The sequence below is a fragment of the Danio aesculapii genome, chromosome 20 (assembly GCF_903798145.1).
Source record: "Danio aesculapii chromosome 20, fDanAes4.1, whole genome shotgun sequence".
Classification (NCBI taxonomy): domain Eukaryota; kingdom Metazoa; phylum Chordata; class Actinopteri; order Cypriniformes; family Danionidae; genus Danio; species Danio aesculapii.
In genome coordinates, this window is record NC_079454.1 from 7,270,719 (window position 1) to 7,282,810 (window position 12,092).

Below are 12,092 nucleotides of genomic sequence, written 5' to 3' on the forward strand. Positions count from 1 at the left end.
CAAACTTTGAGGACTGATGGTGATGAGGAAGCGCCGGGCTCTTTCATTGCGACAGGGCTCACTGAGCTGTTCCTTCAGCACCACGGGTGCACATGTGCCTGTTGAGTCAACACATCTCAGCCCCGTTTCATCTTCATAACCTCCCACTGGCACAAAACTGAGCGTTCGTTTACTGGACTTTTGACGATGATGGGTTTTATACAGCTAATCCTGTTGATGCCATTTTAGGATTCTATATTTTTTAAATGCATCCCGTAATAACCTATACATGTATGACCCTGGACCAAAAACAGTGGGAAGTTCCATGTGTGTATTTGTAGGAAAACCAAAAATACATTGAATGATTCAAAATAATTCTTCCATGCCAAAATCATTAGAATATTAAATAAAGATCATTTTCAATGAATGTATGCTGTTTTTTTATATTTCCTACAGTAAATATATCAGCACTCAATTTTTGATTATAGTATGCATTGCTAGACATGTAATTTGTTCAAATTTAATGGTGGTTTTCTCATTATTTCAATTTTTTTTAAAATCTTCATATTACAAATTTTCTCATCTGATCAGTCAAATGTAAACCATACATCATGGAAAACTTATTCAGCTTTTAAGAATTATAAATCTTTATTTCAAATAATTGTACACTTATGAATGCAGTGTTAAGTAAACATATGGTAGGGAGACAAACAAATATTAATATGTTGTAAATATGGTTTAAAAATAAACACATTTTCATGATTATAAAATGATTTCAGGATTTTCATTATGGTCAAGCTTAAACTGATCTCAAAAACTGCAAGGTTGCATTTATTTACTGGATGTGTTGAATATACTAACAGGTCAGATGAATTGAGACAGCGGCTTTGGTGAAGTTTGAAACTGATAAATTATGTCCATTAGGCCTTAATTGTTTTATAATAGCCATTAATAATATTATACATTAAAATTTGGACATTTCCTGGTAATCTGCATTTAGTGCACATTTGATAGAAAAAGTGGTTTCAGGTTGTTTTTAGTACAGGGCTTAGTGATGATGTCACACACACACACACAGAGAGGGGAAGAGAGAGAGAGACATTGGTTCTTGGTGTTTATGAAGACTCTCAATTATTGTAATGTGTTTAATACTCTAAAACGGCTTATTATATCAACTTACCTTAAACCTAACCCCTAAACCAATCCTCCCAGGAAACATGTGGCACATTTTGAATGAAAAATGACCCTGTTAAGTATGATCTTTAACAGTTATGAACACAAGGCATATCGTCATAACATACCCCCTAGCTAGCAAATGTGGCTCAAATCCAGTCCACACCAGACACTTACATCTGGCCCACATACTGCATGGAATAATGACACTCTGGCGGTCCATTCCTGTTTGTCAGATCTGGGCCACAAATACGCCAAAGCAATACCACATATCAGCCAGAATTCAAGCAAATGAACCAGAACTGGCCTTATTCTGGGCCACAGTTTGCTTTTATTCTGGCCCAGATCTGGCCTACACCAGAATCTAGGGTGGTCCACTCCTGTTTGACAGATCTGGGCCACAAATTAGCTATATTACTACACATATCTGCCAAGTCAAAGAGCTAAGATTTGACCCCTATAATTATCAAATGATCCCTGTACTTTATCTTTACCAAAAGTGACCAATCATAGGATAACAGTACCATACCTGCAACATCTTACCTCAGGTGCTTAGAGCTCACACTATCTTTAGCCAGAGATACTCAACCATATTTGTCATTTCTCATTCGGGCCACTATAGGCTCACAGCAACATTAGCCAGAGCTTACTGTGCGGAATATTCACCAAAAGTGGTCCACATATGTTTTAAGATAACTGGGCCACATTTGCTATATCTTCTCTGGGCCACTTTAGTCTGACAGCCATATTAGCCAGAGCTTACTGTGCCGAATATTCACCAAAAGTGGTCCACATATGTTTTAAGGTAACTGGGCCACATTTGTCATATCTTCTCTGGGCCACTTTAGACTCACAGCCACATTAGCCAGCGTTTACTGTGCCGATTATTTGCCAAAAGGCGCCCACATATATTTTAAGATAACTGGACCACATTTTCTATATCTTCTATAGGCCACTATAGGCGCACAGCCACATTAGGCAGAGCTTACTATGCTGAATATTCGCCAAAAGTGGTCCACATATGTATCAAGATAACTGGGCCACATTTGCTGTATCTTCTCTGGGCCACTTTAGGCTCACAGCCACATTAGCCAGAGTTTACTGTGCCACATTAGTCTCACAGTCGCTTTAGAGTTTACTGTGCCACTTTAGTCTCACAGCCGCATTAGCCAGAGCTTACTGTGCTGCTCAAATGAGGTCTGCCAGCTTGATTTCAGTCTGGTGGTCCAGTTGATTCATTATCTAGATGAGCCTGGATCCGTTCATGATCAGAAATGACCTGCGTGTTAAAACTAGACACCACGTCTAGGAGATAAGGGATATCATATCAAGACTGAGATAAAACTGATATCCTCTGAACACTTTGACTGTGGATTAATTGAACAGCCAGAAAAAAGAAAACATCTGCATGTACCAAACGTCTCTGTGAATGAACAGTGTGTTTTTGTTCACGAAATCCATAGTTGAAATCAATAGTAAGTGTCTGGTGTGGGCCGGTTCTGGGCCAGAATAAAAGCAAACTGTGGCCCAGAATAGGGTCAGTTCTGGTTCAGTTGGTTAAATTTTGCCTGATATGTGATATTGCTATGGCTGAATTGTGGCCCCAGATCTGACAAAAAAACAGGAGCGGACCGCCCAAGTGCCATCATATTATACAGTATGTGGGCCGGATGTAAGTGTCTGGTGTGGGCTGGATTTGAGCCACCCTACTAAAAACCGCTCTAATTTTACAACCCTCAATTATAATCATTTTTTAAAAATGACATTGCAGAAATTCCATAGGTGTTGATCAATAATTGAGCTTGATGTAATGATCCCGCTTTGTATTGTTCATTATAATTAGGTTCTCTCCGTTTCCTGAAGGATGCTGTAAGTGAGACTATAAATGAATTAGGAAAGTGATACTGTCAGCTCGCATAATCAGCCCTGCTGGCTCTCCAGATTCAGACAGCAGATATTGCAGCACAATAATGAACTGAAGAATAATTTTCATCAGGGTTAATGGAGATATATAACTGAATATGGGATGAATAATGAATAAATGACACTTCTATAAATACATTAAACTAATGTGTTCAAGTTTGTAATGTATTTCTTTTACATTCTTATCGTATACAATAATAACCGATTTTTAAAATGTTTTAGTGATGATTTTACCATACTTACCATATTGACTTTTCATCGTATTACTCAAAAATATCAGTTCAATGGTTGTGTACATGCTGCAAATTTCCATGAGAGGGCGTGGTGGGGCAGTAAATCTCTAGCAGGGTAAACTAGTTTATAAAGCCTTTTTACGCATGTGACGGGACAGCCCTCCGTGCCTGTTCGTGTCTTTACGATAAATAAATAAATAAATAAATAAATAAATAAATAAATAAATAAATAAATAAATAAATAAATAAATGAATGAATGAATGAATGAATAAATAAATAAATAAATAAATTGTCTACTATTTAAAATAGCTTTTGAGCAAATAAACTTTAATAAGTGTGAAACGTCTATTTCATCGTGACTTATTTATGTAAAACAAACAAACAAACATGAATGTAATGCTTATTTAATGAATATTTTAAATAAAATAAGATCTAATGAATTTTTATTATAATATCTTAAAATGATATCAACTCCGACGATATCTATTAGATGACACTTTTTAAACCAAAGGTTAGCTATGTCTATATTTTACTTAACTTGGGTTAAAACAACCCAACAATTTTAGTAATAAATATAAATAAATATTTCAAATAAATATATAAACAAACAAACAAGAAATCAAACAAATAAACAAATAAAAATACAGCCATATTACAATGACTATTTTTCAATCACTGAAAACCCCATTTGGTTTTTGACCCCTATTCAGGTCATCATAGCATAATGCACTAATTCCTGTGGAATCTGACAGAATGCTTTAAATTTTTTAAACAAATAAGGTTTAAACTTTAATATTGCAGCATCTACATCTTGCATGTAACTATTTACAGGTAAAAATTTAGGTAAAAATTTTTTACAAAGAGTATGATCAAACAATTAATTGTCCACATTTTACCCAAATTTGGATAAATATTTTACAGTTATTTTATATTTTAAGAATATGTGTATGTTTAGTTTGTTTGCTTGTTTGTGTCTGTATTCATTTATAATTAATGTTACAAAGCAATTACCTGAAGCTGACTCTGTAACACTAAAAAAACCTGACACTTTTTAAGGCTAGTAATGTACAACACCTTGGCAGTATCGGTATATATCTTTACATTACAATAAAAAGAACAGGTGCAAGAATCGAATAAAAATACATATACAGGTCTGTAGACAGCCTGGTGAAAGGGGTGGTTCTTTTTTCTTAAAATATGGACCTTTTTGCAGTTATTTGCCTCATTTTCTATTTAATTATGAGGTTTAAATACTTTTTAAGCGCTTTTTTTGCTGGATTAACTTCTTGAATGGTCATCAACCACACTTTTTGATGTATCAAAAACATTTCCTAAACATTTAGAAGAAAAACATAATCCTTATTTTTTCAAATAAAATTGTATTACATCATATATCATGAGAAAAGAGGATGCTGTTCTAGTTTTACATTAAAAACTAGCCTATTGACATTTATTAGGCAAACACAAACTGGCCAGCACATTTAACTTTCCTACATCACGCTGAAGCAACAGCCAAAAGAGGATTCTGCTTGGTCTTAAAGCCTTCTTCGATGGTTCTTTTCATAATTTATTATGGCATAGCAGTCAACAAATGAGCTCGTGGACCTTTTCTGAACCTTTGTCAGTTGGGGGTATAGGTCTTTCGAACCACCCGAACCCCTCCTGGCTACGAGCCTGATATATGCATATATTAAAGTAATACTAATAATAGTAACAAACACACACACACACACGCACACACACACACGCACGCACACACACACACACACACACACACACACACACACACACACACACACACACACACACACACACACACACACACACACACACACATCATATACAGTTGAAGTCAGAATTATTAGCCCCCTGTTTATTTTTTCCCCCAATTTTTGTTTACAGGAGAGATTTTTTTCAACACATTTCTAAACATAATAGTTTTAATAACTCATTTCTAATAACTGATTCATTTTATCATGATGACAGTAAATAATATTTGACTAGATATTTTTCAAGACCCTTCTATACAGCTTAAAGTGACATTTAAAGCCTTAACTAGGTTAATTAGGTTAACCAGAGAGGCTAGGGTAATTAGGCAAGTTATTGTATAATGATAGTTTGTTCTGCAGACTATCGAAAAAAATATATAGTTTAAAGGGGCTAATAATTTTGACCTTAAAATGGTGTTTAAAAAATAAAAACCTGCTTTTATTCCTGCCGTAATATGACGAATAAGACTTTCTCCAGAAGAAAAAATATTATCAGACCTACCGTGAAAATTTCCTTGCTCTGTTAAACATCATATTTAAAAATATTTGAAAAAGAAAAAAAATTCAAAGGGGGGCGAATAATTCTGACTTCAACTGTATATAGACAGCTTTTATGAGAAAGAATCTCAATATAACTCAATATAATAGCCACAAAAGTTTGGTTTTGATCAATATTTAGATTTGTTTACATGACCGGTTTCCAACCGTGGTAAAGTTTGACATTTAACATTAATTATATATTCGGTTTCAAACTAATTCAATTCTTTGCTCCTGTTATAGTTTGAGCCAAAACTACATCAGATAGACATAAATATCCAACACAGTCTCACAGCAATTCGTAACTTTTTGATTTAGTGGCTAATTCGTACGATCTAATTCGTACATTTTCATACGATTAGCTCATCCCCCAATGACGGTTGGGTTTAGGGGTGGGGTTAGGTGCCATGCTATGGAATAAAATCACTGTCATTTAAAATCGTACGACTGAACTCGTACGAATTCGTACGAATTAGCCACTAAACTGACAAAACGTAAAATTCTTACGTTTTCTCGTGAGATCAGGCTGAAATATCTGCCCTTTATGTTGCACAAGAGTTAACTTTTTGTTGCATATGCACTGGACTTATTTCACACAATGTACTACTTGTGCTCAAATAAATCATTCATACTATATGTTTCTGTCTATTATTTTACAATTAAAAAATTTGTGGTATGCGAAACCTTCAGTACGTGTGGTCATCAGACTGCTTCTCCACAAACAAGGAGCGGGAGAAAATCACAAGACATTGTCTCAGAAAAATAATTGCAGAAATTTCATTTTACATAATATTGGCATCAAATTCAAAACATATACTCAGAAGATGTGTGGCTTTTGATCTATTACTATATATCTATTCTGTGTTGCTCTAGTACAAATTTCCTAAATTTGTTTATAAAATAATCAAATGTTTAGTGCGGTGCAATTCTTTTTACATTACTTAAGCATCTATAACTTTTTTTCATTTTGAGCATTATAAACTCTAGATCAGGGGTGTCCAAACTTAGTCCTGGAGGGCCGGTGTCCTGCATGTTTTAGTTCCAACCCTAATTAAACACACCTGAACCAGACAATCAAGCCCTTTCTAGATATACTAGAAACTTCCAGGCAGGTGTGTTGAAGGATGTTTGAGCTAAACTATGCAGGACACCGGCCCTCCAGGACCGAGTTTGGACACCCCTGCTCTAGATGATGGATAACAAAGCCCAGAGGGTTATCTTTCCACATATACATGAACTGTGAATGTAGACCAAATCATTCAGCAACTGTTAATGTTTTAGCTTGTGAAGATCATTTTTGAGAAAGTTCCTCTGACGGTGAGGGAGAGAAGGACATCGGCATAGCCTCGGAAAACGTTTTATGAGTAATCTCATTTTGCATGCTATCTTCATCGAATTTGAATCACAAACTCATGAAATACTTTGCTTTGAATGCATATTTTTTTTCTAGGACATTACATTAATGCTTTCCTGTGTTTGTATATGGAAAACAAATATTGAACACAATAAAAAAAAAATTCTCATGACTTCATAATGTATCACTTTTTATCTTTTTTATCATGTAACTTCACCTTTTACCACAGTAAAGCTCAAAGTGTCTTCTTTCCAATGATACAGGAACTGTTACTATTTAAAGTTAGGTAAGTGTAAATTCCCAAAATTGAGTGCTGGCTAACAGGTTAAAAAAACATTAGCCACACTGTAAACCCTAATGTTGTCTTTACTTAAACAATTAAGTAAAGTTGACTGAACATAACTTTAAATTTTGTATTTTGGTCCTATCACTTAAAATATGAGTTAATTTAACTTATGTACCATGAAAATGCATAAACTTAAGATTTCAAGTGTAGTGAGCTCAAAATCAATTAACCCTTTGAAAAAAAAAATAGGTCATTTTCACAAATGGAGTTTTGACTGTAAAATATGTGCAACCTTTTAAGTGCAAGGTCTTTTTTTAAATCAGAAAACAAATGGCTTCAGGTATAATTATTCATCATAATGTGAATAAATGGCTACTTATTTTTTTATTTAAAATGTATTTAAACATTTTTTCATAGTATATTATCACACACACTGAAAACCCTAATAAGTTGACTGAACTAAATTAATTGAGTAAACACTTTGCCTCAATTTAATTGAGTAATGGAGTCTCCCAAAACTAGCATTTTTAAGTTTATTTAACTTGCTGGTTTTGTAGACTATACTTAAATTGTTCAGTTCACCAAACTTTTTGTGAAACTGGTGAACTGGCTACTTAAGTACTATGTCTGGTGAACTGAACACTTTAAGTATAGTCTACAAAACCAGCAAGTTAAATAAACTTAAATATGCAAGTTTTGGGAGACTCCATTACTCAATTAAATTGAGGCAACGAGTTTACTCAATTCATTTAGTTCAGTCAACTTATTAGAGTTTTCAGTGCATATGAATGAATAAACAATTCAACCATATGAAATTATAGAATAAAACAAATACAAAAATGTTCAGAAAAACAGAAGACTCTGGTTTCGAAATTAGCACTTTATTTATTTTGTAATATTTTAAAAATATCCTTTAATGCAAAAGAAAAGTAATAATCATTTAAACTCTGGCACCATTTGAAACATTAATATTGTCTAAATATTATTCTCATATTTGAGATAAAGAAATCAAATCAACACTAATGTTTTCTAAATATTATTCTCTATGATGCACAAGCTTTGTTTTTTACAGTTATGCCTTTGTTGTTTTTATATATGGTACTGAATCCATATTTTCAGTATAACAGACACACTGTCAATGAATTAAACTCTGACACCATTTGAGATAAAGAAATCAAATCAACTCTAAAAATTTCTAAATATTATTCTCTGTGATGGACAAGACCTGTTTTTACAGTTATTCCACACTGAAAAAGAATTGTAACAAAAAAAAAGTTCAACTGATGGCACCTACGGCTGCCAAACAAAAATTACGGTAACATTTCTTTGTTGAAATGACGTGCAAAACTAATAAATCTACAGATATTTTCATATTTCCTATATTATTACAATCAAATCCATTCAATAAAGTTACACACCAAGAGTTTAACAAAGAAACACTTAAATAAATTAAACTCTGATACCATATTTGAGATAAAGAAATTAAATCAACTGTAAAAATTGTCTAAATATTATTCTCTATGATGCACAATATCTGTTTTTTATGCCTTTGTTGTTTTTATATACTGTACTGAATCCATATTTTCAGTATATCGGATACACTGTAAATGCTGAAATGATTAAACTCTGACACCATTTGTAATAAAGAAATCAAATCAACTCTAAAATTTTCTAAATATTATTCTCTATGATGCACAAGCTTTGTTTTTTACAGTTATGCCTTTGTTGTTTTTATATATGGTACTGAATCCATATTTTCAGTATAACAGACACACTGTCAATGAATTAAACTCGGACACCATTTGAGATAAAGAAATCAAATCAACTCTAAAAATTTCTAAATATTATTCTCTGTGATGGACAAGACCGGTTTTTACAGTTATTCCACACTGAAAAAGTTCAACTGATGGCACCTACGGCTGCCAAACAAAACCCATATAATTACGGTAACATTTCTTTGTTGAAATGAAATGCAAAACTAATAAATCTACAGATATTTTCATTAAAAAGTTTACAGATAAACTGTAGAAAGACTTTTCCTATATTATTACGATCAAATCCGTTCAATAAAGTTACACACTAAGAGTTTAACAAAGAAACACTTAAATAAATTAAACTCTGATACCATATTTGAGATAAAGAAATTAAATCAACTGTAAAAATTGTCTAAATATTATTCTCTATGATGCACAATATCTGTTTTTTATGCCTTTGTTGTTTTTATATACTGTACTGAATCCATATTTTCAGTATATCGGATACACTGTAAATGCTGAAATGATTAAACTCTGACACCATTTGTAATAAAGAAATCAAATCAACTCTAAAATTTTCTAAATATTATTCTCTATGATGCACAAGCTTTGTTTTTTACAGTTATGCCTTTGTTGTTTTTATATATGGTACTGAATCCATATTTTCAGTATAACAGACACACTGTCAATGAATTAAACTCGGACACCATTTGAGATAAAGAAATCAAATCAACTCTAAAAATTTCTAAATATTATTCTCTGTGATGGACAAGACCGGTTTTTACAGTTATTCCACACTGAAAAAGTTCAACTGATGGCACCTACGGCTGCCAAACAAAACCCATATAATTACGGTAACATTTCTTTGTTGAAATGAAATGCAAAACTAATAAATCTACAGATATTTTCATTAAAAAGTTTACAGATAAACTGTAGAAAGACTTTTCCTATATTATTACGATCAAATCCGTTCAATAAAGTTACACACTAAGAGTTTAACAAAGAAACACTTAAATAAATTAAACTCTGATACCATATTTGAGATAAAGAAATTAAATCAACTGTAAAAATTGTCTAAATATTATTCTCTATGAAGCACAAAAGCTGTTTTTTATACCTTTGTTGTTTTTATATACTGTACTGAATCCATATTTTCAGTATATCGGATACACTGTAAATGCTGAAATGATTAAACTCTGACACCATTTGTAATAAAGAAATCAAATCAACTCTAAAATTTTCTAAATATTATTCTCTATGATGCACAAGCTTTGTTTTTTTACAGTTATGCCTTTGTTGTTTTTATATACGGTACAGAATCCATATTTTTTTGTATATCGGATGCATTTAATCACTTAAATGAAGTAAACTCTCGACACCTTTTGAGATAAAGAAATCAAATCAACTCTAAAATTGTCTGAGTAATATTCTCTGATGCACAAGGTCTTTTTTACAGTTATGCCTTTGTTGTATTTATAGTATTTTCAGTATATTCAGGATGCTTAAATGAATTACACCGTAAACGCCTGAAACACAGATATAGCTTGAAAAGGTATTTAACCATCTGTGAAATATTTACAGTATTATTCAATATTCAATATTCACCTTTATTTGTATAGCACTTATACAATGTAGATTGTGTCAAAGCAGCTTCACATAAAAGGTCACAGTAAATTGGAACAGTGTAGTTCAGTTTGTAGTGTTTAAGTTCAGTTCAGTTTAGCTCAGTTCAGTGTGGTTTAATAATCACTACTGAGAGTCCAAATATTGAAGAGCAAATCCAACGATGCGCAGCTCTACAGATCCCGAACCATGCAAGCCAGTGGCGACAGCGGAGAGGGAAAAAAAATTTCACTAAATGGCGAAAGTGAAGAAAAAAAAACCTTGAGAGAAACCAGACTCAGTTGGGCACGATCATTTTAATTTCTCCGCTGGCCATACGTCTTGTGCAGAGCTGCAGTCTCAGCGGCGGAGGCTGGAAGCTGGCCTCAGCGAAGACTCGTCTGTCTCTGGAGCGTCACAGGAATCAGTCTCATGTTCTCCACTCTTCCATGACCACCACAGTAGCTGCTCAGGATTCGGCCTGGTCCAGGATATGGAAACCTTGGGATCATCTCGTCGTCGGTCTTGGATCGAATCAGTGACTCTGCATAGTCTGAGGGCCTCGGGAAGAGTATCCCCAGGTGGAAATGGAGAATAAAGAGAATAATTAGCGTAGCTGATGTTCACAGTGTATATCAACAAGATGCAGAACCTGTGTGGAAGCCCCCTAAATGGTGCACTAAGCATATGCTTTACTGAACAGATAGGTCTTTAATCTAGTTTTGAATTGGGAGAGTGTGTCTGAGCCTCGGACGTTATCAGGAAGGCTATTCCAGAGTTTAGGAGCTATAAATGAGAAGGCTCGACCTCCTTTTATTATCATTTATAATGCATAACACAAGGCTTTTTAGTGTGTTTTTTTATGTGTTTATTGTTTTTTATAAACACTAATTCAACTTTAGTTTTGTAGATTTTGTTGTTTAATAATTGTACTTACTGTTTTGTCATACACCAATTTACAAGGTGTGTGTACTTATTTATGTTTTTATTTCGTTAGTAAGTTGTTAGTTAGTTATATTTTACTGTTTTCTGCCATTTATTGCCCCTTCAGTCTGAGAATGAATTAGTAATATTTTATGCAAATTGTTCTGAATATTTTTATAGCCATCTTCATTACTGTAACCCTGTAATCTCGCAATCCAAAAATGTAACTTTTTTTATATTCAGGAGGTTCAGAGTTTAATTCATTTAATTGTTTACAGTGTATCCAATATACTTAAAACATGGATTCATTACTGTACATAAAAACAACAATGGCAACTGTTAAAAACAGGTCTTGTGCCTCAAAGAAAAAAAATATTTTAAAAATTCTACAGTTGATTTGATTTCTTTATCTCAAATAGTTTCAGAGTTTAAATGATTATTACTATGTTTTACATTAAAAGTTATTTTAAAAATATTATAAAACAAATAAAGTGCTAATACCAAAAACAGAGTCTTGTGCAATAACCAGGTTGTTTTTGAACATTTTCAGAACATTT